Raw genomic sequence first — 27,983 nt, 5'->3', positions numbered from 1 at the left:
GAAATGCCCTGGAACAAGTGCTCTTTCCTTCTCCACCCACATACCCAAGGTCTGCATGAATCCAGTTCACTAACCTGTACAGCTGACAAGGGTTTTCATCCTTAGCTTCAGGTCTCAAATTCATTGTGAACGACAGGAATATTGCCACGGAGTTCAGTGTATGTTGGCTCAGGCCCATCGTGCACAGGGAATGACTTTCTGAAGGAGATGGCTGGGCCTGTAAAGGGAAATGTGCATCCAATGTAGATTACTATGAAGTAATAGGACTAGGAGCAATTGAGCAAAACGAGAAATCCATATTAAATGGAAAAATTATGCAGCATGCAGCCAAAGGAATGGACTTAAGGATAATTCCGAAAAGCCATAATCCTATCTTAGGGCTGCAATTAAAGAAGAAAAAAAAATAAAAATAAGAGTGGTGGGAGACAGGACACAGAAATGCATCCAGAGTTTAGAAGAATACAAATCATGTAAGGTTGTTGTTGCTTTACAGGGTACCAGCTGGACCCTCACTAGAACAGTCACCTTTTATCACTGGTTCAGAGAGGAACATCTCACTGCAACTGCCCTAGAAGAACTGCAACAGCACCTAGCCAGGCCAGTGCAAAGGTAGGGAGCCTGAACATATGTGCCATATTCTCAGATATCACTAGCACAAGCACAGCCTGCTACATGCTTTTTATACAGCAGATAAGTTTTACTTTTTCCTTGCAATTCTTCCAGCCTCTAAAGTCATCAGGATTCCATCCAAGATAGAGAAAATAGGGCTAGGACCTCTCAGGCTCTTTCTATGCCTGACTGAGATAAAAATAAAAGGAACAACTGTGTTGAGCTAAGTGGCTCTTCCATTCTAACAATCTTCATGCCCTTGAAATTTAGTTTGAAATGGAGCAGCCTGCTATTTCCACATCAAAAATCAATACAATCAACAGGTTAAAACATTCTCAGTTACTATGAAAAAGTATCTGGGGAAATAATACTTGATATGTTAACAAACATCTGAAAACTTAAAGACCATCAGAAAACAGAAAAACTCTTCATTTGCTCAAGGCAATGACATGGCACTATAAATAAGCACCACACAGAAACTTGGGGAGATAAGAGTGTCTATTCCCAGCAATGGCAGCTATCTGCTCTGTGACTTTGGGCAAGTCATTTAAATGTCCCCTGCCAGAATGAATTAAAAATGCTTCCTTATCTAAAATGGCTCAAGATCTGCATGCAGAAATTGTATTTCTCTTATGTACAGTAATTATAACCTAGTTAAGAATCAGATGTATACACACAATATAATAAAACACCACCATGTAGCACAGGGCTGTAGCAGAAAAGAAGATCTTCCACGGACTCTATCTCTGACTTGCACTAACTCCTCCAAATGATATTCCAGAAAATATTGTAGACCTATGATAAAAGTCTAATTTTTATTCACATGAAAGAAAACGGAAGCAGCTTTAGTATGAATGTAATTAGATTAATCAGAATATAACTTTTCCCAATCAATTTAAGAAAAAAAAGAGTTGATTTTACTAGTCTCATGCTAAAATGCTGACAATAGCCTGCCTTTAACTTCTTTCTTAATGACTATACTCCCAAACCATCCAGTTTCCTTAGAGGTGACACACAGCTCAATGCATTTCTTCAACTGAGTATCAACTCCTGATGACAGGATGGAGGGACACATTGTTTCCCTCCCCCTGCCTTGAGATAAGTAAAACAGAATAATTTTTAGACTGTTTTTAAACATTTTTTCGTTTGACCCCTCTTTTTATGAAATATCTGGCATGAAGACATGAGAATAAGACTTTTTAAACAGCCTGCTAAGGTATAGATTGCAAGCTCTAGGAATCCCATATACACCTCCAAGAGGGTGAGTGGATGTGTGCATGTGTGTGTAAATAAAATGGCCTAGTTTAAAATTTCTTTAATAACCAATATGTGGCAAGTTGAACAAAATGGGTGTGAGCTCCCCCTGCTGACTCTCAGGCTAAAATAAATGAATCAGCTTCAGATGCTTTTGCAAGCACCTTTGATATTGGCTCAAGGTCAAAGGAGTGGACCAGCATAAGGATGTTAATTTAAGCATCATTAGCAACACAGACCAAAAACTAGCAATAAGGACATTACATGATTTATTTTCATCCCACTGCGGTACTTTTACAGTGGCTACCAATTCAGATTTCAGTGATACTACTCTTGATTTACAGGTTAATAGAATAATAACATTTTATACAATCTTCATGCTTCTAAAAAAATTACACCAAATAAAAGATTAAAAATCGGACCATTACAAAAATATGCGATGTTGTTTTTTACTTTAGACATGAATATATGAAACAATGTATAGTCAGCTACAGGCAGACACCTATCACCTTTTTCATCAGCTGTAATATGCATTTGGATTTCTGTACTGCCTAAGCTTAAAAAAAAAAAATCCACCAACCACCACATCCCTCATGTTTTTTAAAGACTATACCAGACGTCCACGAATGTGAAAGCTGTGTCATGCAGTGGCCCAATAATTGAAGATTATACCTTTAAAATAGACCCTATTTAATATTTTATTGTTATCAAGACCAAATTTTTCCATGTTTCTTCATGCCACTCTCACCAATAACTAGGAGGAGGCTGTCCATCCTCATCTGTTGGCTGTATTTTATACAGTTCCTTATTTTTTGGGCAAATGTTTTTACATCACAGAGAAGTTTGGATGTGACAGTCAGTTAATTTACTGCTGCATTTCCGGAGCCATTTCAAAAGGAACTGCTGACATCTACTGGTTCGAATTATAAAATACTCCATTTACAGTTTTTCTTCTCAGATAAAATCTAATGGCTCTGCTTTCTTTCTCAAATGATAGCAGAAGAGGCAATTCTGCTGAAATTAGCAGAAATAAACCCATTCTCTCCCATTTAGCAGTTCATCTCCTCTCTATGCTTTCTTGCAGACAAAGAAGTCTAGAATTTTTTTCTGCTAGGCACCAACAATTTTTTGAACATGAAAAACACAGGGACCATTTGGCTATCTGGCCTGGTTTCAGATGGGGTAGATTTAAATTTCTTCGTAGTAGCCAGTATGGGGCTATGTTTTGGGTTTTTGCTGGAAACAGTGGTGATAATACAGGGATGTTTTGGCTGTTGCTAAGTAGCGCTTACACTGGTCAAGGACTTTTTCAGCTCCCCGTGCTCTGCCGGGTGCACAAGAAGCTGGGAGGGGACACAGCCAGGACAGCTGACCCCAACTGGCCAAAGGGATATTCCATACCATATGACGTCATGCTCAGTATATAAAGCGGGAGAAGAAAAAAGAAGGGGGGGACGTTTGGAGTGATGGCGTTTGTCTTCCCAAGTAACCATTACGCATGATGGAGCCCTGCTGTCCTGGAGACGGCTGAGCGCCTGCCTGCCCATGAGAAGTAGTGAATGAATTCCTTGGTTTGCTTTGCTTCCGCGCGCAGCTTTTGCTTTACCTGTTAAACAGTCTTTATCTCAGCCCATGTGTTGCTTCACTTTTACTCTTCCAATTCTCTCCCCCATCCCACCAGAGGGGAGTGAGCGAGCGGCTGCGTGGTGCTTGGTTGCTGACTGGGGCTAAACCACAGCACTATCACATGAGGCCACTCCACACAGCACAAAAAAAACGCCACACATCTTGTGCTGAAGATTCTCAAATGATTTTGCAAATCTGATGTGGTGCAAGATTAACATCCTTATCCTTCTCAGAAGAGACCCAGCTCCCACTCAGCACTGTATTTCTGAACCTTGAGGCTGTTGCTCAGAAGCTTCAGTACCAAGTTGGACACTCAGGCCCTCCATGCAATGTATGTGATGCCAAGGACTCAGGGAAGGTGTGAAGGAGAATAGTGGGGCTGAAGTGCTTCAGTAACTGATTTGATATTTCAGACTGAGGGGCTATAAACAGACACGCTTCCCCTCCCCCTTGCTTAGGATCATTCACTAAGCACCCATTCTTTCATAATTCAATACGTAAGTCGGGTCAGCTGTTTCAGGTGACCATGTCTTAGCACCACTTACCCCCACTCTGTATTTATACATACCTCCTTGTTACTGCCCTTTCAGTTAGCACTCTGCCCTTACTTTCTCCAACACAGGGAATGGCAGCGGCCAGGTGTGCTCTGAGCATGCTTATGTAGTTGCACACATTCACAAGACAGGTGTTTCCATGTTGCATTCCAGAGGCCTAGTTTAGGAGCTCTGGGGCTTTGGCTTGAACAGGAACAGCAGGTAGCTTGGCAGTGGTGGAATGGCATTACTATACAAACAGCTTTGCAGATGCCAGACCAGGAAACTGCAGGCACCCATAAGGCCAGGAAGCAACTCTGACTGTTTTGAAAATGTTTCTTAAAAGGAATACTGTGGCAATTAGAGACGCAGACAGGTACATGAGGATGTTTGGAGACACAGGTCAAGGGCAGTCTATTTAGCATGCCGTAAAACTGGATGTAAGACACAACTTCCTACACCAAGTCCTAAGGTTTTCTCCCAAAACAAGCCTTCTTTTTTTACACTCCTAAGGGCAGAAAACCTAATTTTTACTTCTTCTCCAGACATCCAGAATTGTACTGTTGTCAGCTGCATCACTACTGACAAATCAGTACCTTTCACACTCATTGCCAATACCTGGCCAAAGCATCAGACAAACAGGAGGGCAATTAAAATATCACTCGGCTCCAAGGAACATTATTGAAAGCACACAGGCTTCAGCTGATCACATTTAACTAGGCTAACATCAAAATACTGCAGCAGACCTAGCTAACAAAAAGTATCAGGCGGATAAATTGGACTTCTCTTTCTGTGGTACTTTTTCCTCTTCACAAATCAAAGCACACATCTACTCTGCATAATGAAATTATTGTTTTAATATTACAAGATCCTTACTTTTGTGTAGTCTTTCAAAAATGCATTCAAGACACAGAAAAATAGTTTTCACTGCTGTTTTCAACACTTTCAACAAACTTTTGAGAAGGTACATTAACATAGGAAAACAGGAAAGCACCTGACAACAGTAGGTTGTGGATGGGGCGACTGGAAAACACAAACAGAATAACCAAACCCCACACTCAGAGAAAACTGTGAAAATAGATGCTGGATAGGAGGAAGAAAGCTTTGGCAGACCAGGTGCTGATCACAGCAGAAGTACAGGACGGTGTCTTCCCAAGTCAGTTCTGCAGTACCTGTACCAACAGCAGGAATGTAAAATTGTGCGACTAGCAGTCCCAACTGCTAGACTTTTTCAGAAGAAATCCTTCAAGAGAGGACCTGTAAGATAGAAGCAGTCACTACAGAAAGTTACTGCAAATAAGAGAAGCACAAGAATCCACCCTTTTTCCTGGCATCCGCAAGCAGATAACAGTGAAGAAATGGTAGGGTCAGCACTGGCCCTCTGGAGAGCTAGACTCTATTCAAGAGGGGAGTGTAAAAGTGTCTCCAAATATTTTGTTGCAGAATTGAATGAGGAAGTTGGCCAGGTAAAGAGGACTGAAAACTTACAGAAAATGAGAGTGTAATTTTGTGTCAAGGAGAACTGAAGGAAAAAACAGTAAGAGAAGAGATAGGCAGATAGATAGGCAATGAATGCACTTTAATGACTACACAGAGACCCATTTCAAACAGTGCTTTATAACCTTCCTACTGCTCATCAGGTCTCAGCCAGCCAGTAGAGGATGTGCTTGATGTGCTGCAGTGAATAAGAAAGGTTCAAACATTAATACACACTGAGGTGTGCCCTGCCCTAAGGGCATGCAGTTTGAATTGGACAAACCTAGAACGTGAGAGTAGATAAAGAAAAACAACAGAGGACAGACAAAAGTTGAGTGGTATTACTAAGCAAGTCATACACCTTTTGTGGGGTTTTGTTTTTTAACACTAGTATCTGTGGTAGAGCAAGAATAAAGAGCTAGACAACATTGAACTAATAGAAACAAAAAAGAACACCTTAGATGCCCGACTTCACATTATGACAGCGCTTTTGATCAGAAAAGTGAGTTAGTCACAAGGTGGGAAAGGGACAGGAAGTGCCATTTAAGATGGTAAAATGACATTTTATTTCCTGACAGTGGTTCAATAGCATCGTGGTTGTTTACCTATGGATTCAGCTAATGCAGAGACATACAGCCATGCTAAATCAGATGTTCAGTCATCTGTGCCTAGTTTGAATAGAAAGAAGGCCCAAGATGAAGTAGACACATACTTCTCCAAAGTCAAGAAAATTCAGAATTTATGAGTAAAAAGGAGTATACAGATAAAAGACCAGCTCTACAAAGTAAGATCCAGACTTGCATTGTCCAAGACTTTGATTCAAGCCCATTCAAAATTCCAGGATATTTGCTGGTCATTCTTGTGATGACGATAAAAGAATATGGCTTAAGATCAGCCCTCAATTAAAGAGATTGTCCTCTATTCAGAAGCCCATTAAGCCCAGTCACTTTTGCCAAAGATTTGATATCCAAACAGCAAAACTGCTAGAAATTTTGGAAAGGGATGAAGTGGAAGGCCTTAAAAGTTTTTTTATTATTTTGGAGAACTGTACTTGGATTTCATTAAAACAGAAGCGTATCCCCTTAGATTCAATGCACAAAACCTTGAGAGATTGTGGTGCATGCATGGCCAGCCTTTATAGATAATGTAAAGCAGGTGCTGTTATTAATTGGCCATTTCAGTCTTTTATTCGGTTACTTTTGTAGACAAACGTTCTTATACCATTTGGCTGCATCCACAGCAAGGATAGAAGATGGTAACCATTTCATCAGAGTAATAAAAAAAGAACTGGCAGTCTGGAAAGAAACTGGAGAAAATGTTAATGGTGGAGCCATAGCACTGATGCCAAATATTTCCAGTAAAGGAGTATAATTATTTTCAGGTACTTATTCTATGACAGAAAAGAAATGGCTGAAAGCTTTCCGTTTTGGATCTTTGCTCCTAAAGCAGCATTGGTGAGATGTGCCGACCATGCACAGCAATGAGCCAGTCTTGGAGCTTCTGCTTCTGGCATCTGCAGTTGGACTGACTTTAGAGATCAGGAGATTATAAAGCTGCTGAGCTTTTCAATTTGAATCACCTGATACTTAACACATCCTTTAAGGCCAAGCATATGGCTAGGAAATTCTGAGCAACTCAAAAGTTTTCTCTCTTAAACCTTTGGCTGACTTGTTACAAGTGTCTCAGGATGACTATAACAGGACATTGAGGGAGAATCCACTGAATACAAACTACCTAAGAGAGGATACATAGCATTTCTCCCCACTTTCAAACCACAAGCCTAGCACTTCTGTTTTGAAATTTGCCTGACACTTCCCTGATTCACCAAGGTGTCAAACTTCTGTAAGTATTTAACAAACCAGGTGTCTGTTGGTCACGTCTCTAAAGGAGACAAGTTAACTTAGTGCCAAGTAGACATTCACTACCCACCCCAAGAGGTGGTATATTCTCATAGCAGGAAGAATAGCAAGTTCTTGGGAATCCTGCATTTGGGGGGCGGGGGGGGTGTCTGCATTCTTTTGCCTCAGTGAGGAAGTACTACATTTTTGGAAGACAGGAGCAAACAGCAAAGTGAAACTGCAAGTCACTACAGCAAACCTAACAAACCTTACTCAGATGGCCTCAGGCTTAGAAATGGAATAATGCAGATCTCACCCCAAAAGCACTCCCTGGAAATTCTCTGCTAGTGGCAAATCTGAGATCATCCTATTTTCAGCTTCATCAGACTTTCTGAAGTACTGAGCAAACCACTTGAAGGCTATACCCCCACTTCCCACCTGTATAATGGGCACACTTGCCCTCTGCACACAGTACTTCAAGGCCTGATTCACACATTCACAGACAGTTAAATATACTAGTACCCCATCCTTTCAGAATACTGCTCTGTCTTAAAACTTCTGAGTTTCCATCTCTTTTCAGGCCATCTGCAAAAGTATGCATGGATGTAAAATTTACTCCTAAATACTGTCAATATGGTTATGTTCAGAAATTCATCTGGAGTCCTTTACTTGCTCTCCTTCCTCTACAACTTCCTGAAATAAGTATAGACTATGCCTCAGGAAAACAAAGCTATTTGAAAAGAGAACAGCTGCCATGATGCTGAGTCAATACAGACAGACAGAATAAAATAAAAAAAAAAAATACACTGCATCTGTGGCAATGTGTTTTTCCCCTCCATCACAATATCCCCAATGCATAACGCCTTGGCAACAGTTTAGTAAACAACAGTTCAAGCATGTGTTTCAAAGAAATGCATCCATACCCTGAAATCATTAAAACAATACACTAATTCCTGCAAAGGGGCATCCACGCAGCTGGTATTACAGTAACTCCATTTTGGAACCATTACCTCTGCCTCACTCAGGTTCCCCTTAGTGATCTGCTTCTAAGCACTTACAAAGATGAACTGTGAAAAGATGCAATAGTTGTTTATTGCTGTTAGCAGCAATGGTAAGGGCAAAACACTCCAAAAGCTTCACCATTTTTTGTTAGGCATTAGTAGAGAGGTATTGTTCATCTTTTCCAGTGACAAGAATAGGTTTATGGAGAATATTCATCTATGTTTTCATAAGAGAAGTTTCTCTCCATTGCAGCTACTTTGACAGCATGGTGCAGGATTGGATTATCTACACTTGGAATTTATGCTGGTAAATCACAATCAGCTGGAAGAACGCAAACCGGCACTTAACTCTTGGTCTGCACAGAGACCATCACACTTGTAACAAATGTAACCTAGGGAAGACACTAGAAATGCTTGTTCAGTGTTAGAATATTAAATGTGACATCCCACATTCACTCTGTTAACTGCATTAGAACATGCACTGACCTAGAGGATATAAAGTTACAGTGAATACAGCCCCAGGAGCATCCAGAAATACTGAATAAAGCAAAACAAAAAAATGCTGGCATTCTAGCCAGGGAATTTAGGCATTTGGATCTTCCCTTCAAACTTTTGCTTCATTTGAGGATGTAGAGTGTTCTGTTTATCTAAAAAACACCTGGGGGGGGAACAACACCAAAAACCACTGCTTTTAAAAGTGGGAAAACCATGCCATGTGTTCAGAAGCAAAGTTTAAAAATGGCAGCTTTGTGAATGTTCTGAACCGTAAACTGGTTTTGTGAATATTATGAAAAGCAAAATGTACATTAGCAAATTGCAGCATTCATACTCTGTGAAAAAGAATTTGTACAGCTGTAGACCGGTACATTTGATCTGCAAAACTTCAGTAGAAGAGTTTTTCATAGGAACAAGCCAAATTCTTTAAAAAATCTTTCTTTGCTTGGGGACCTTTTAGAAACTAATAAGCTAATTTTTATTGTTCTCTCCTTACTCTGGAAAGCATTCTTATGGATTTAAAGGACTTTTCACTGGGGCATAAAGCAGAACTCCAGACACGGTTGAATTAGCACCTAATAACACTAACTCTTGTACAAAATTTCTTATGACTTTGTACACTGTCTTTTATTCTCTATGCTACTGAAAAGAGGGCAGGGCACTGTTTCAGTCTGTTCCTCATAACTCTTGGAGACCGAGTCATTTTTTTAAGGTTTCCACTGTATTACTCTGTTCTGCACCTCCTGGCAGAAGGAAGGCTAGATGGGACACTCCTGTCTCTGATTTTATGTCTGACTGCATGAGTGAGTTTTACACAAAAATTAAACTGAGGGGAGAGAAAAAAAAAAAAACAGGAAAATTTATTTTATGGACACAGATTAGGGATCTTGTCACTACCAATCACCGCTTTATGGGTCAGGATATAATTAAGATGTCAAAAAGTAATAAATTAGCACCAAAATAGAGCTATCTTTATTATTAAAGCTTTCCTGTCCATAAAGAACTTTTTCTATTGTACAAAAAGCTTCCCTAATATAAAAGAACAAACTACCTTAGACTTGAATTATCATTTCTATCAACTTCTTTGCACTTTTTTAGCAACATAAAGGAATCTATAGTAGGAACAAGTAACCTACATTTAGCTTTATCTGTTGACATCATACAAGTAGTAAGAAGAGGCATTGTGGTAAAGATCATACCTGGTATGTTCACAATAGTTTTGTCTAGGGATGAACTTTATTAACAGTATGAAACTGTATAATAGGTATTATAATGAGAGGAAAGCACAGCAAAGATGTATAAATATGTCTTTGTATGCATGTAGATCAAGCACCTCTGAATTTTTATTATATGTGTCAGCTACTACCTCCTAGGAGGTATTCAGTGGTGAACAGTATGGGATCTGCATTCCCAGCTCTGACCATAAAAACAGAAATCTTCATACCAATGGAGTAACAGCTAATTTTCCTGAGCCTCTCTGACAGAAAACTCCAAGATACTTAGGTAACTGCACCTTTTAAGTCCTTTTTTAAAGACTTGCTATAACTAAAACTATGGATTACAGCCCCGAAGTGTTGCCTTCATTTTAGAAAATCACCAATTATCTGCATACCTATCCCTAACAGGACTGTATTAAAATATTTGCTTAAAATCTTTTATCATTGACTATCTATAACTGGAAAATGTCCTTGCTCCTTACTGCTTTATCTATTAGAGAAATATTTTCTTTGCATGCTAACCAAGTATCTCTAAAATGGGCTTGTTATAAAGACACAACACTTCTACCCTATGTTCTTCTGCTGCAAGTATGCAAGCACAAGTAACTTCACCTATAAAAATAGTGCCAAAAGTCAAACAAGGCTATTTGCGTCTAATGTTTGTAGGACTGAAGAGCTGATCTAAAATATTGACTGAAAATACTATGCATTTCTTCTGTTTTGAAATATAATAAATAAATAATTGATGACAAATCATTCAGCTATTTTATATACAGCTTTTTCAAAAACAAAAATCATATTTCAGTACTATATCCATTATTGACATTTCTGTAACTGTATGAAAATTCTGGCTAGCAACATATTTCCAAAAAGTGAAGGAACAAAAAACCCTCACTGAAAGTATCTGAAACTCTTAATTAAACTTGACCTTGAAAGCTGTAAGAAAAATACACTGCCGAGAAACCACTTCATTGTCATACAAGTAGGTTTGGTATTTTATATACCTATTCAGATAACCAGATCAGCGTTCTTTACACACGTTCTTCATAGTAAATGCAAACTATTCCTATTGCTATCAAGAGCCCACTTAAGCCCTCAGAAAGCCTGTGCCTCTTTATTTCAAGAGGGAGGAGACATTTTAGCCATTTTCTTTGCATTAGCTAAATGCCATCTTGTAGATATCATAACTTAAAAGAAAAGAGTGCGACCTGAAAAGGTATGCTAATAATAAAAGTACCACCTGTCACCACCAAAGGCATTTAATAAAAGTCCAAAACATTCAGACACATCTATAAGGATCAGTTGGAGCTCTGCCTACCAGCTCTTGGCCTATTCTAAGGTTAGGCCCAATTTAGCGTCAGTTCAAACTCATTTAAAATCCCATCTGTGAATTGAGTTTGCTGCCTTTGTTGCTGGGGTAGCTAAACAGGGAGAAAGATAAGATCAGAGCAGCACTTCAGGTGTCTTAACTCGCTTTTGAATGAATGTCTATATTCTTATGCATACAAACTGTATCAACTCCTACAGCTTTTTTTATAGTGAGAAGGTGCACAAGACCAGGATAGGTTTCTATTTTTAGCTAGGATTCTGTCCCACTTACAGTGAAGCTAAATGCAAAACTTCAATCACAGAAGTGTTGGGTCACTCCAAAAACCTCATTCTGTTGTTATACATTCTCACACACTAAGAAAAATAATCTACTGCTACTTTTTTTTGTTTGTTTCTTCCTTTCCTTACTGTTTTGCATTCTCAAGAGCACAAATTCTTGCTAGCAGATGCCTAGGCAAGGCAAAAGCAAAGCTTTAAGTCATTCTCTCTCTTTAAAATTAAAGTAGCAGAGCAAGAGGCATCATTAGCATAAGTGGAAGAGTCAACAACTTAAAGTGGCTTAAAAACCTTGTAAGTTTATCAAAAAATATCTCACAGGGAAATGAAAAAGGCACATAAAATACAGAAAGCCATAACAATGTCTGCCAAAATCTAGATGCAAATATATTTAGGATTGGTTCCACTTTATGTTTGTTTTAGTTCCGCTATAATGCTTAGATTTGCCTGAAGCTGACTCACACTGCTTCTGAAAGGAAACGAAGTTTAACATCTCAATTGAAGAGTGCAATCTGCCCAGAGACTGGATCTCCATGGTCTTTACTGACCAAGGAAAATTATCTGATTTATAAAATGCTTGACATCTCTAAGAGCTTCTCCACAGGCCCAAATGCCTTGCCTGGGCTGCTGAATTAGCTGTAGTAGATAATTCTGCAAAAATGTTTAGCAAGCTTATTAGGCCCCTGCATATTAATACAGGGGGGGAAGCCCTATTGCCATGGTTATTGAATCCTTCATGTGAAATATTTTTCAGTAAAAAGACGACAGCATAATACTTTATTGCTATTTACTTCTGTCACCAGCCTCAGTTTAATTCAAAGTTTATTAAAGTAAATGGGAGTCAGAAATTTAATAAACTCTTAAAATGCAACTATTTTATACAGTTTCTTGAATGGGTGCTTCAGGACAAGGTGCATCTTCTCAAGAGAAGGTATGGGCAGGCCACATTAGCTCTCTGTAAAATTTGGCTCACTCTAATGATTTCTAACTGGGAGGGAAAAAAAAAAAAGTACAAAAATTAGAAAGAAGAATATATGAAAAGAGATTTAAAAAAATCATCTGGTTTAAGGTCTAAAATAAAACCTAGCCAGATCAAGTACTCTCCTACAATTTAGTTACAGTGATCTCGGCAAGACTCAGAGCCAGGCTCAGCTGTGTATGTCACATCCCATCAGAAACGCTCCTGGTCTCTGTCACTTCTTTTCAAGTTCACAGAAATCAGCACCCTCTTCAGTGTTCAGCTTTTAGCTGTGGGCACCCAAACCCATGCACACATTAAAGCAGTCAGAGGTTATGTCTTAAACTGCTGTATTGTCAGGCCAGGTGGGAACACCTGTTCTATAGAAAGGTTTCAAAAGTAACATGAGGCTCTTTCACAGGCCCTGTCTTCCAACCACAAATCTTTGCTTGTTCTTATTTTTGTCAGAAAAAAAGTGTGGGACTACTCCAACTTATGTGATAACATCTGAAGATCCAGATGGGTGTATCTGTTTGTCTGCCACCACCACTCCAAGGTTCCTTCTCCTGCTGAGGATCCCATTAACATGTAAATCTTCCCCATCCTTGCCTGACATCTGAATTTTTCAAAATAATTTAACATCCCTTTTTCTTACCTGCAGGGCAACTCTCTCCCTTCTAAATGTTAATTAGGCATTTAGTGGCTTAGCCTAAAGTGTTAAATTCAGAACCATTTATCAGTTTCCCTTGCCTCCCTTCACCCCCATTCACCTTTCAATCATCATTTTAGAGAAGATCGAACCGTCTTTGGTTCTCCTCCATTGAGAGTTCTGATCAATAACCAAGGATATTAAGCAATATAAAGTATCCCGTGGGCAGGTGACCAGAAGGTTTTGTTGGTGCTCTTTGGAGACAGACTGCACAATTTCACTTGTGGGTTCACCATTCATAATCTTCATGAGAAATCTTGGAATCTGCTCTACAGTCGTAAAACGGCAGCAGTCATGAAGCTCCACATCCAAGTAAGTACCACCTCCTGCAGACCAGGTTGTCAGATATTCTTTGCATATCCCTGGTGATACCTTGGTTCTACTGCTTAGCAAACACCCACCAACTTTGACAGGGTCAGGATGTTATCCTGCATGGTCTGCACATTGCCTATAACATGGCAATGACCCACACTGCTTCAGAGTTTGAATAGTTCCATTTAATATATTAATGTATATTTACTATGTTTATACTTTGAACTAAGAGACGCTAGGAGCAATTCTAATATCGTAAAATCTGACAGCTTGAATTTGAGTAGTGACAAGCCTACAGAGAGCTCTGCTGAAAAGCTTTGAGTAAGGCTTCCTTCAGCTTCAGAAGTTTTACTGCACCACAAGAAGATTCGGACAGCACAACACTAGCTAACCAAAGTCAGTGGCATCCAGCTGCTCCTGCCTGGCAGGGGCTCAACCGTAGAAAACAGTATAAATTGAACAGGAAAACTAATGTTTTTTCTGTCAGCTGCACCTGCCTATCAAATCATGCTGCCCATTAGATGTTATTTTCCAAAATCTTTTAACCTAATAAACTTAACAGACAGAATGATATTTATGCTGCTGTGAAATACTGCAGCCTGTCAGTGCTGGAATACTTAACTATCAAATCTACCAGCTAGCTCTCATCTCTAGGGGATTTTAACTCACGACAAAAGTGAATTGGAAAGGCAGATGTTTTTACAGTGGTTTTCAGAGAGAAACAGATCCCACATCAGGGCACAGGATTTTAAAATAGCATCCCCTCTCTCCCAGTTACATAAGAATTAAGTGTCTCCATTAAGTGTTTACAAACCACATGATCCAACAGGCACAGAGCAATAGGTTTAAATAAACAAAACCAAAGGTTTCTGCAATTTAGTATCAGTGTACACACACACATAAAACAGGTTTGTTTTAGTCTATTACACAAAAGAAGTGCCTCAGATGCTGTTATGGGCACTCATCTCTGACATGGGACATTTAATCCCCCATCAGAATCAATTAACTCATGGTTGAGACTACAACCACAGGGAATACTAATTAATAACTATTAATTAGTCAATTAAAGGTTGGGACAGCCTGTCAGCCTCTGTCTCAGGTGAGTGTTATACAATACAAGGCTCACTGGAACAGCCAGTTTGAAACTAAGCACATTTTCCTTTTGAGGAAAGTAATTAATCTGCTGCTTGTAATTCTGCTCAGTTTCTTCGTTAAAAGCAGCATTCATCCTCCTTTGCCGCAGACTCTGCCCAGCAGATAACCTTCCTCGCTGTGCTCACCTGCATCACAACACCTCGAGATGCACAACTCCGGTCATGGTCCATTACGTTGTCATTAGATCCTGCAACAAGGGGAACTACTGCTTAACCAGCTACCACAGCTAAACGCTGGGCTGTAATGCTGTAGTGCTACTTGAAGCCCAGCCTACATGCTGAGAGGGGAGTATCGCTGTGTGACGAGACACAGGTTGATGTGTTTGCTAGCATGAAGGTGGAATCTGCTTCCCCTCCAAGAACCAGCTGACGGCTCAGGAATTCCAGCTGCAAAGCAGGAGGTTGAAAATCTGCAAGTCCCAGGTGAGGCCACCTGCACTTGGAGATTCTTCTAAAAGTAGAAGTCACCTTCTAGAAAGCTGGAAGGAGAATTTCTGCACGACCTTGCTCAGTGAGCTGCTGCATACCTGTGGAGCAAGAAGAATGGTGCTCTAGACAAGGATATTAAAATAGCTTGTCAGCATCTCAATATAAAGGAAAGTGGTGATATAAGGACAGAAGCCCAAAGATAGCTAAGGTTTACAAATAACCCGGGGGATGGGAGCAGAACAAAAATAACCCACAACCAAGGAACATACTCTCCACATTTTTTCCCATACAAGATCTCATTAAAACAGCCTTGAAAATAGTCTGTATGAAATCCAGTCGGAAAATGAATGAATGAATGAAAGCAACTATCATTTTCTGCAGGAGCAGTATATGTGTGTATACAATGTAAAGAAGTTAAAGAATATAAACTAATGAGTTCTAGAGTTCTACTAATTCTTTAAGAGGACATAATCAGAATAAATTCACTGGAGAAAGACATGCCAAGAGAAGGCAAAGAGGGTGAAACCCCTGACCCTGGACCAATCCATGTAAATACAGATTGTACCACTGCACAGTTACATACTAACAGCACAGAAAGAAAAGCAGATACCAAAACCACTCCAACTATAGTGGCACTTACAAATTCTTCCTCCTTTACGCAGGGATTTGTGCCATTCCTGCCAAGGAAAACTAGCAAGGAAAAGGCAACCTCTACTATATTTCTTTCTGTGTAAAGGAGACAAACCTACTTAAAGGTATGTTTTACTGTCCATTATTTGTCTGCCCATTGTTAACAATACAGAAAGAGAGGATGCACCAAGTCACATATGCTATACCATTCTCTAGGGCCTTTCCATATACTTCCTCCATGATCCTGATCAACTCTAATGTCTAAGTGAAGAGTACGTGTTCCCTGTCCTTTCTTGTTCAGGTCTGGGACCTTCTGTCAAAATTCTATCAGAGGTATCTTCCCAGAAGCATGTAATCTCTAGCTGCACACCTCAATAGCTTCAAAATGTTCACTCTCCATTTAGCCTAACCAAAAATCACACCCCCCAAAAGTTAATAACTTTGAGAATTTCAGACATATATGAGTGTGGAATCCACCAGATTGGGATGTCTGCTGTTATCACAGAGAAATGGGTCATGGTTATTTGGATACAAAATAGCTACGACTTCTCAAAATTTCTGGAAGCAATAAAAGAAAACTCTTTATTTAAAGCACAGAGGCAAAAGAACAAAAGGAAGAGGAAATTAAAGTAAATCTTGCACCACTGAGCTGGCACAGACCACTAGATCAATGCCAGCACACAGCTCTGCTGTACAGGAGCTCTGCATTCTGATCACTAGCACTCTGCATGCAAATGCAGTGCTAAAGGAAGAACAAAAGAACAAAGAGAGAAAGCAAATACAAATGCATATGCACAATCATTCAATTTGTGTTTATTCATAAAAGGAATTTCATTCCTTGCCTCCTCCTCTGAAAGGTTGTTTCCAATGTAGTGGTTCTTTCTGCATTTGCAGTATAGCAAATTTCAATGATCCACAATTAGACATTCGCACACATGCGGCAGGGATGCTGTCGCCACCTTTACTTACAAACAATAAAAAAGAATTGTATTAGCTCAAAGACATCACATTTTTCTCTAAACGTGTATTCAAAGAAAACAATTCTAATAGTAAGCTTTTCTTTTGCCAGCATCCCAGTATGCACAGGTGCCTAGGCTGGAATGGAGGGGAAGTAGTACACGTTTTGGGGGAATTTCTGCAGTACTGAAGGATTCCTACCTCCATTATCAGTAATAGCTGGGCTTTCTGGTATTCCCTAATGTCTGCAAGTCTTTCTCAATCACTTCATCAAAAGCCACAGAGCTTGATTTCTGAACAAGTTGTCAGCTTTTAATAGTCTCTCCATAATAGCAATATTTTTTAAAATTAACAAGATTAGGGAGCAGATTTTTAAAGGTTTTTCAGCACCAAAAAGAGTAGATAAGCATGCAGTGGCATTTTCAAAAGCATCAGAGAAGCCAGTTCCCATTACACTCAGATATTGGTTTATAGTTCATAAAGGTACATAGATGTTACTCTTGTACTGACAGACAGGAATGAACCAGACCCTAGTCAAGAAGCCAGCAGAGCTACAGTTCATTCACTCCAAAACAATGACCTTCAGGCCAGATCACACTTTTCCATGAGGCTGAAAGTAATGTAGATTACTAGGTGAAGCACAGCCAGGCCTATGCAATAGCTGTGCTCTACTCCAGCTCAGCCCCCAACTGGGAGAACAGTTTTGGGACTCTAAGCCACAACCTCCCATCTTAAAGTTTTTTTCTTCTGTGTCCAGAAATACCTTTGCAACAAAACTCTTCCTTGCTGCATGGACACAGCACATGCTAGTAGCACAGCATCAGCGCCTTTGCACAGAGGCAATTCATTCAGATCCTTTGGACACAGTGGCAATAACACAAGGACCTACATGCACGCTCTGGATAACACATGGGAAATCCTTTTCCATAGGGCTAGAAATGAAATTAACCAAAAGCAAATATTTACTGAGGAGTCTTAAACAAAACTTAGGGATTAAAGTCAACCAAAATAATAAGACACATTTTGTTGCCTTTAATCATCGAACTACTGTCCAGATTATCCTTGACATGTGAAAAGATTGAGTGTTCAGTTTATTAATTTACTTCTTTAATAACTGACTGTGCAATGCCCCATTTGTTATATATTTCTTCCTCACACTGTTCCAAAGGCAAATACAAGTTTTAATATTGTTTATGTTACTATCATTTGAAAATTAATAGCTTTTCATATATCTTTTGACTTCCTAGTGGCTACAAGGAAAAAAAAATCTTAAATATATTCAAGGCTAAGTGTCATTTAAACTGCCTCTGATATACATGTATTACAGTAAATTACCATAAACATGCTATGCAGTGATGGAGACAAATGCCCAAAGAGAAGACCCATGTAAACAAGATAAGTAAAACTGTCTTATACATATTTAAGGGATCCATAAATGAGAGCTAGTCATAAACTTGATAAAGGTAATAGAAGATATATGTTAAACTTCATTGCTATAAAATTCAGGTTAAAAAGGTGATATAAATATTTTAGTCTTTTATCTAAGACTATCATTAAAGATTTAGTCCCTCTTCAACTGCTCTGGGGGGTTTGGTAGGGTTTTTTTTTTTCCTTTTTCACCCCCTCCTCCCTCCCCGCCCTCTTTTTTTTTCACTTTTGCACTTTGTTAGTTGTTTTGAGTTATTTCTTTCTTCCCATGTTTCTTAGGGAGCTTATTAAATGTTAATGCTTTATATACAGATACATATGCCATGCACCCACAGAGTTACGAAAAGGTAGGTGCCAGTTGGCTTGCAAACACGGGGGTCAATTTTCTATTAATTAGAAATCCATGTTAGTGGTATTATAATTGAGACCCATGGGCCACTTCTGCAATGGCCCAGACAGCCAGAGCTGTCTTTTGCCTGTTGCTCAAGGTCCTGGGCAACGTGCTGTGGCTGACCCTGCTCTGTGCAGGGGCCCTGGGCTGGGCGATCTGCAGAGGTGCCGAACACCTGCAGGTGCTCTGCAATCCCTATTCCAGAATTCCTTTCCCACCAGCCAGCACTGACACTGGGTGACCTCCCAGCACTGCTCCACTCCCAACCCTCCTGAGCATTATTTGACTCTCCAGGTTCCGCTGTTTGTTTAAATGTTTTCCAACCATTTGGTCACTTCTTCTGCAGCCCTGCCATTCTCCCAGTCCCAGCAACACTAATTAAAAAAACAGCCTATAGAAGGACAGTGGGATCTCTTCTTATACCACAGATTTTGCAATTATAGACATGCAAGGCGACATGCCCTCCTCCCCCACTGTCCTCTACCTCTGCAAGCTTACTAGCTTCAGAAACAGCTCCTTCTAACTGAGCACAAAGACAACATGACGAGCAATAGTTCCATTGCCAAAAGACTGATTTTATCGTGTCTTTGTGTTATTTGGTATTTTTCCTAAATTCCCAGGTACTCAAATACAATATTTGCATGGGAATCGCACTACATTCAATTTCTAGTTCCCAGGGTTGCAAAGGAGAGTTAGAAAATGTGGCAGAAAGATAGAAAGGATGCCTTAAGGGTCCATAAAAGTGTCAAAAAACTATTTTTCAAAAAACAAACGAACAAAAAAAACAAATAAACCACTTTTATTTTTTAAGTTCAACCTCAAAATTGTGGCATAGTTTCTAACTTTTTATAAGTTAGGTGTACCAGCCAGCACTGGATACAAACACAGATCCTTCTCATGGGCTTGAATGCTCAACATCCTGATTCAGAAACACAGCTGCCACTGGTTTACACCAACACCTGCCCCAGCACAATTTAATGACAGGTACTTATATAAATAAATATATCTCCCTGAGGTGTGCGACTTTGATGTGTAACACGGAAATACCTGTTAATGCTCATTACATGTACACTTAATTTAAACATCACGTAGCTGTGATCTTGGGTTTAGTTTCCTGTAGCCACCTTTAAATCTAAAAAAAAAAAAAAAAGGAAAGTGAGGTTGATTTATTGCATCTAAAAGTTTGGGATAGATCCTTATAGTCTACTAGTTATCATACAAAAAATTATTCCCCTGGAACACTGCAAGAGCATGTTGGTGTTTAGGGTCTTGTTCTTTTGCATCATCTCTCAGTGATTTCCTCATCAAGTCAGTTCAATTTTCATGTGTTTCCCCTCTCACCCCCAACAGCCACTCCTGATAATTGCCTAACTCTGAAAGCCAAGCACGGTCTTTTCTGGCTTACATATTAGTAGCAGTAGACTCTGTGAAATCAGATGTTAGTTAGTAAGGCATCAGGACAGTCTGGACTGTCACTACAGCCCTGGCAGAGGTAATAACACTGATTTAGCCAGCTAAGTAATAGAATGTAACTCTGAATATATCCATGTAGCAGAAATCTATAGAGTAAAAGACACTGCCATTCATGAACAATTGCTTTTAAGTCAGTAACCATGGGAAAAGACACTAACATTCAAAAATATTCTGAAATATTTTGTGAATAGAGTCAAATTTCTAGTGTTTTAGATCCTACACTTCAGGGGAAGAGAGGAACTTGTTCATTTTTTTCCTGTTTTGAGTTTTCCTTATTTAATTTGAGCAAAGATGGGCCAGAACCAAGGCCTTTGATCCAAATAATCCCACACTTTGTGCTCTTCAAAAATCAAAATCTCTTCATTGTGCCTGTGATCCATCTCTCCCCTCAGTAACCATCTTGTAGTTTCCTGCATTCCCTCTCTGAGCCTGCTTGCCAGTCTGTTTATTTTCTCTTCATCAACTTTTTTAGGAAGAGGCCATTTTCCATCAAGTCTTTTCACTCTTCCATTGATTCTTATTCTGTATTTTTCCCTTTTGCCCTCACACAGCACTACACACATTTTCCTCTCCATTAAGTTAACTCACAATTCATCAAGATTGTGCACTCCAGAGCCAAACAGATATGGAGCTGTTTTAGAAGAAAAGGCAGGGATTGCTCCAGCTTGCTAATGAATGGTATCAGTCTTGCTCCCTTTTAAATGAAACATGTTGTAAGCTTCTCTTAGTTACACTAATGAAAATATTTTGCCAAGTTAATCCCTAGCATGAGTCCCAGACCAAGAAGCAGGGGAAGAGGAGGGTACTACATTGAGAATAATGGATCTATATTTTTAGTTAATGGACATTACATATTAAAATAATTAAGAACCTTTTAGGGCTAGGAATAAGATAATAATGTACACTTCCATACTTGAAACAGAGTGCCAGGTCCCTCACCCTAAGTGGTATATATAATGGCTCTGCAGGCACTGCAATGTTTTCATGCAGTCAGCATAGAAAACAACTCTTATCTGACCACATCTGTGAAAGTCTTGGGGAGGGGTTAGGGATTTTGTTCCATTATTGAAAGGGTTTTATACATTCAAAGCCAGGAGACATAGTTAACTCAAACATCCGTCTTCAAAATTTCTTTTGCATTCCCCCAAAGTAACCACTACTGACACTTATCACAAAATACTCACCTAACTGGATGGTTTTCTAATCTCATGTGGCAACTCAAGAAGTGCAGGTTTCACTAAGAACCATACGTGCTCCCTATACACATGAAGGAAAAGGGCCTTTGTAAAATGCTTCAGGAGATTAGGGCTTTATTTCCAGTGATAGAAAAGGAGCTGTGAGCACACAGCTGAGGTCTGCATTTTTTAAGTTACTTCACTTTCCTGCTAACATCACTTCAGGGATGTAAAATCCATTCCTCCTCTCCCTTCTCAGATCAAATTTTACTTTCCCAGTTTCTTCTTTATCTCCTCCCCCCACCAGCACTTAGTGAGCACGGATAGAGTCTAATGCCAGCTGTGCAGCCCATGACTTACTCTGCAGTCTCTATATATTCTTTACCTTACATTTCTCAAGACAGAAACTGCAGAAGAGCTTTACCCCCTTTCCAACTGTAAGGTTACTCAGCATGGGCCTGCCAAAGCCAGCGTGCATCCTTTGCTTCTCCAAATTCTGTACAAGGCTACACCAGGGCCCTGCCAAAAAGCTCAAGAGCAAAGGGAGCAGGCAGAACTGAATTAGCTCCCCACACACCTCACTTATTTTTAATCTATCCAGTGCTCAGTTCCCAAGTTACAGATGCATTATTGTAAGCAAGAAAGATGCAACCACCTCAGCTTTATCTGGTGTCTGCCCCCATCTCCAGCTAACCTTCCATACCATTACAGTAGTTCCAATTACTGCTTTAATGCCTTATTCTCCCTTATTCCCATGACAGATCTCATTTGCCTTCATCCTGAAATAATATGACATATTATCACCAGTTATCACAAATTCCAATTTTTCTGTCTCTCCTGGGGAGTATATTTTATACCTGCCTCCTTTTCTGCAGCTAAACAGGACAGATCTTTAAGAAAAACTGAAAATGGAGAAAAGAGGGTCTACTTGAGTCTTTATACTCTAATTTGACACAAAAAAAAAAAAGAAAAAAGAAAGCAGCTAGCACGATGAGGAAAAAAGCCAGGTAACCACCAGCAAACAGGATCTTAGCATCCACAAGTTCACAACTGTCAAAAAGATCAACTCATCTTGATGGGACAATGTAAATAACATTTCTTACTTTGATAAGCACAAAACATGAGCTGCTACAATGATATAAGTTGTTGGGGTTGGGCGTTTGGGTTTGTTGTTTGGGGTTTTTTTGTTTGATTGGTTTTTTGTTGTTTGGGGGGGGGTTTAAATGATAAGTGAACACCTTGGCTGTTTTCTTTCTTCTGATAGTTTTGAAAGGAGAGACTGTACAATGGCAGGGAATAATTGAATTGTAAAGACAGAGGCACAGATGGATAACAACTCTCTGTCATTTGTTCCTGAAACTTCCTAAATGAAATTCACATCAAAATGTGAAAATCTGTAAAGCATCATTAATTTCAAGGGATCAGAGTAAGATTTTAAGCAGGAACTATGAAATAGTTTCTGTGTGTACTCTTCTGATGTCTTTCTTATTTCATCTAATTAACAATAAAACAGATGTCCCGTGACAAAATCAGCTTTTTCATCCAATAACACTCTGACAACCTAAAAATGCCAATCCCTTCGCATATGTAAGTTAAATGTCACTGGAGACAGTTGATGAAATTTAGAGGCAAAAGCAAAGGGAATATTAACATTGGCTAACTAGCTACAGGGGTGCAAAAACCCTGTTGTCTGCCCTTCAAAGGTAGAGATCTTCAGTGCAGTGAAGGGTCTAGAGCACAAGTCTGATGAGCAGCAGCTGTTGGAACTGGGGTTGTTTAGCATGGAGAAAAGGAGGCTGAGGGGAGACCTTATCACTCTCTACAGCTACCTGAAAGGAGGCTGTAGTGAGGTGGGTGTTGGTCTCTTCTCCCAAGTGACAAGCAATAGGACAAGAGCAAATGGCCTCAAATGGTGCCAGGGGAGGTTTAGATTGGATATGAGGAAAAATTTCTTCCCTGAGAGGGTTGTCAAGCACCGGAACAGGCTTCCCAGGGAATTGGTTGAGTCTCCATCCCTGAAGGTATTTAAAAGACATGTAGACGCAGTGCTTAGGGACAAGGTTTAGTGGTGGACTTGGCAGTGTCAGGTTAATGCTTGGACTTGAGGGCCTTAAAGGTCTTTTCCAACCTAAACGATTCTATGATTCTATTTTTGGACTAACCCCGTTCACAGTTCTTAAAATTTAATCTTACAACACTCAAGAAAGTTAAATTGATAAGATACAAATCTTAATATGTAAAAATTAAAGTACTCAAAGCTTTTGTAAAGGCTCATATTCTGATGTGAAAGAGGTCTGTATCTGCTGTCACTCATTTGTAAGAGCCAGGAATAAAGGAAGATTAAACTTCAACTCAGAAAAATAAACCAGTAATATAATAGTAAGAAGGACCTGATTTCCCTTACCTGACTACATGAACATGGGCAAACTCACAGCATTGGTATGCAATTGCATATGTGGCTCAAATGTTCCAGCACCATGAATGTTCACTCTTAATTACTCACTGGCAGTCCATACCTACTGGTAATTTAACACCTACCCATCTCTGGGTGGTATAAAGGTAGTTCACATGCAGGTTGGCATCAAAGGCAGGCTGTTCTCAGGGCAGGGAATTCTCCACTTGTTTACATTGTTGTTAGAAATTGCACATGGAGGAAGGTGGTCAAGACTGCCTATTTTAGAAATATTCACAACCTTCAGTTTAAGAATGCCTCCTTCCTCATATGTCCCCTCAAAGAAAATTAAATTATTTCTGACATTCAGAAGATACCCTTTAGTACAGTACAATTATTCTGAAGATACTACATCTCTTTATGAAATGTGATATACAGTACTCAGAGCGACTCTGGAAAAGTTAATCATAGCTGCAATCATGTGTCTTTCCCAATTCATGCAGTTGTGTGATTGACAGAAATTCCCAAAGCAGAATTCAATTAAGTATAATTTTGATTCTCATAAGACAAGTCTGCCTTTGTTGTAACACCAAAATAAGTTCTGAAACACAGATAAAACAGGTATTAAATAATGTAATCTGCAGCTGCTCAGCTAGAATAAATGCCACCAAAAATAATGCTGCCACTGTTACCTTCTACAGACTTCAGAGTCAGTTTTCTCCAGAACTGAAACATAAGTATCTCAAGGTATAGTGTACTGTGGGGCAGATTTTCAAGGCTTTTAGGTACCTTGAAGTGCAAAGATTCCCAGGGATTTTCAGAAACACCAAGACTCCTACTCCCACTGAATCAACAGATATTGCAAACTAATCCTCAGAGTATCAGAACTATAAGCGTATATTGTGATGGCGTCGCCTTCAGTAGATTATAATGTCTGTGACACATCTTATTCTATTTAAAGAAGTGCTTTGATAATGCACTTCTTTATATAGTGCAAGGGTACAGGTATGATGGTGCAGCAATGGACTGGTCTGTGGGAATTATCACCGTGATTTGTCATCCAAAAAGCCTGAGAATTTTCTTATAGGTGTAAATGTACTTCTTTTAATCAGTTAAATACTGTCTGAGATTTGATCAATTCACCCACTCTAATCTCTGTTGCCATACCAAAATCCATTTAAGCGGTATCCAGTTCTTCCACACAATCCATAATCTGCCAACGCTTTCACTCCCCACTCTCAGCGCACTGAGGAATAAGGTAAAAAAAGCCCCCGAGTTTGTCCCTTGTGAAGTGGCCTCTGCAAGACTGGGGTCAGCAACCAATACCATCTTGCCATTCAGTGCCCACACAACACCAGGCACGGACTGTTTCCCATAACCTGCCTGTTGTACCTACCTTCTTTAAGGGTTGGTGCCAAAGACCCTGGCAGCCACTGTAATCACAGTAATATCATTTTAGAAGTACGGACAGTTTTGCTCCTTTCAAACTGTTTCATTCTGCTCTTTTTATGGAGGCTATCGTAAACAGAAAGGCTAAAAATCCCCACAGTATTGTTACAGACTGGCTCACTACAGGACTGGACTAGCCACTACACAAAACATTTCTAGTAAAGGGACAACTTTTCTAAATGCAGTTTGGGTTCTGCATCATGAATGCCCCCACACCATATTTAGATGATTGCGTCCCTCCCTAACATGCTATTTAGTGTTAAAACCCAGACAAGAAAGGTACACTTTCTACTGGACTGTACACTTCTGGTGTGTATATCGGGGCAAAACACTATCAGAGAAACTTTATGGCAAGTAAAGCTGTGCATTAAGCAAGAGAACAGGAAAAAAATGGGTTTTAAAATAAGACAGCATCTGACAGCTGAAGGTTCCACGACACAGATCTGCTGCTTCATTGAAGACTACGGACAATCGGTTGTGGCTTTAAACACAGTCTCTGCTGCTCTCTAGTGGCCTAACACTCATTCGGCTGAGCACAAGGCGTTGCTGCAAAGTGGAAATAGTTATTTCAGTAGCATCTCAGCCTCAGTTAGGAAGTTATATTATTAAATATTAACAACTTAGAAATGCATAGGCTACTCTTATTCTATTTCCATGGCCCTTTGAGTTAGGAGGTATTATATCTTTTTTCCTACTTCATACTATTTATCATAAATTAGGGCATTGCTAAAAAATTTTTATAGGTCACCAAACGCTTGAAGGAGATTGTCAGTGGACGCTTCGAGTATACATAACATCATGGGCTAACGAAGCTTTTTGGACATTACTGCAGTAGAAGTGAATCCACCCCAGCCCCACCATAAGAAGGGGGTGGGGGAAGGGGGAACACACAGGGAACCCAAGGGGTTACATGTGTTTACTGCAAAGATTATTTTGGTCTTGAAATTTTTACTTCCATCAAATCTTTTTTTAATTCCTGGAATGGTCCAAATTAACCATTGGCTTTGCTAATTAGTACAACACGGCAGGATGCGAATATCACATCTGTCTTACAGTACTACAAAAAGCAAATCTTAAGCCCACTTACGCTGTAGTCACACAGGCAAAATCCAGACCTGGAAGGTGGTTTTCAATGTCCTGAAGTACAGGCTCATTCTTCTCCACCCTTTGACTTGCATTCCTGGGTTAGGATCAGAGGGGAAGAGGCAGAGAGATTATATGCAAGAAAGTTGTACAAGGTCACCGCAATGTCTATGTTATCATTGTACGCATAGACCCGCCTTGATTGCAGTACACCTTAGGCCCAATTTGCTTTCACTGGGTAACATAACACTTTATTCCTTATACTAAACAACCATGAAATGAGAAATATTACACAGGACATGACCAAGGCTTTCCTTAGACCAAAAAAAAAAAAGCGCTAGAAAGTGATTCACACAATAAATTCAACTTTCTGTTCACTCATCCACCAATATTCCTCAAATTATCACCATGATAAATTAAAAATATTTCACAAAATCCCATGGAAGGACAACCAGAGTGCCAAGGAAACACATTACCACAGAAGCAGCACGAGAAGCTCAAGCACATTCATGAATGGTCAAAAAGCCTCTACTAGTTACCACAGATAAGTTTGGGACTGGAAAAGGTTTCTATTTATAGCCCAATTTCCAAAGAAAATGCGCTTTATGCAATATTACTGTGTGCAAATGTTGCGTGTCTGTCATCTGTACTAATTTCACTACCCTGCCTAAATAGCCAGCTTTAGTCTAAGTCTTATAAATTATGGAAATGCATAGGAACTCGGTTCATATAGCAAGTCTAATTGGAGGGAGAGTCCCTCCAGGTGCTCACTCCAACTAACATCAAGATCTACACATAAGGCTAGAGGCTTTATTGCTAACTCCTCATTTTCTTTGTGTTACAATAGCCAAGTACAGCCAATACAGTTTCCAGCAAGGATCTGCAGTTCACTGCATGCTTCAGTCTACAATCCATATTGGTGCAAAATAAATAAATAAAAATTATTTTTTAAAAAAGTAAGAATCAAACTTACCAGTTTGTTTAGGGACCCCATTATGCTGCAAATACACAGAGTAAGACACATGCTTTACCTCAAACCAAGTGGAGAAAGAAAGCAAAGCAAAAAAGTGTCAAAAAAGACAGCAAGAGAACAAAACGGGATATGATAAGAAGGGGGTGGAAGAGGACCAGGTATTGTCAGTAGCTGCCCAGAAGTAGTCAGGAATCCCACCTCAGCCTGGGTCTGTTAGGCTAGACATTGCTCAGACCCCCAGAAACAGTCCCTTCCCCAAAGAAGTGTGGATTTAGCAACACAGAAAGCGGAAGACAGGAGAGAGAACATGTCACTTGCTGTTGAATATAGAGCTGAGACTGGGTCTGAGGTCATCAGATGACTGCGAGTCAGTTCAACATTTGTGGCATATTTGTTTTTACCTAAATTAAATAAGGACTTTTGAAACTGCAGAAATAGGCCTTTTTATATATTTAAATTGCCTTTCGTACTGTGTTAATAAAAGTATTGCATGACATTCTCAGCTGCTGCTCCCTTAGTAGCTGGAATTTTCTCCCTCTGTCAATTTCAAGTGCTGACATTTTACTTTTTTTAATCTTTGGGCTCAAGGCAACTCTTTTTCACCCTGATTTCCTTACACGTATTTGGGGCTTGCTCCTGCATTCCTTAAAGGCAGTGAAAATCCTGAATGAGCAAGGAATGCAAAACCAATCCACAGAGTAATTTACATTTTCTATTTTACTTGCTTTGAAAGTCCCTGAAGACATATCACTGTTTATTACTACAAGAAAACATTTCTAATTCACTCAAGTCAGTTAATGACTGAGAAATCTCCTG

General features: G+C 39.6%; 1 long non-coding RNA gene across 1 annotated transcript; it reads right to left on the bottom strand.

Annotated features, from left to right (window-relative positions):
* Nucleotides 1-80: 80 nt before the first annotated feature.
* On the bottom strand, nucleotides 81-27,406 carry LOC142058371 (uncharacterized). Its single transcript, XR_012660941.1, has 3 exons — nucleotides 27,168-27,406; nucleotides 26,199-26,291; nucleotides 81-217 (listed from the first exon to the last, which is right to left on the bottom strand). It is a non-coding gene; the product is annotated as an uncharacterized LOC142058371 (long non-coding RNA).
* Nucleotides 27,407-27,983: the final 577 nt, after the last annotated feature.

Source organism: Phalacrocorax aristotelis, chromosome 6, assembly GCF_949628215.1.
Source record: "Phalacrocorax aristotelis chromosome 6, bGulAri2.1, whole genome shotgun sequence".
NCBI classification, from domain to species: Eukaryota; Metazoa; Chordata; class Aves; order Suliformes; family Phalacrocoracidae; genus Phalacrocorax; species Phalacrocorax aristotelis.
Note: the sequence above shows the minus strand (reverse complement) of the source record. Positions and strands in the feature narration are given on the sequence as shown.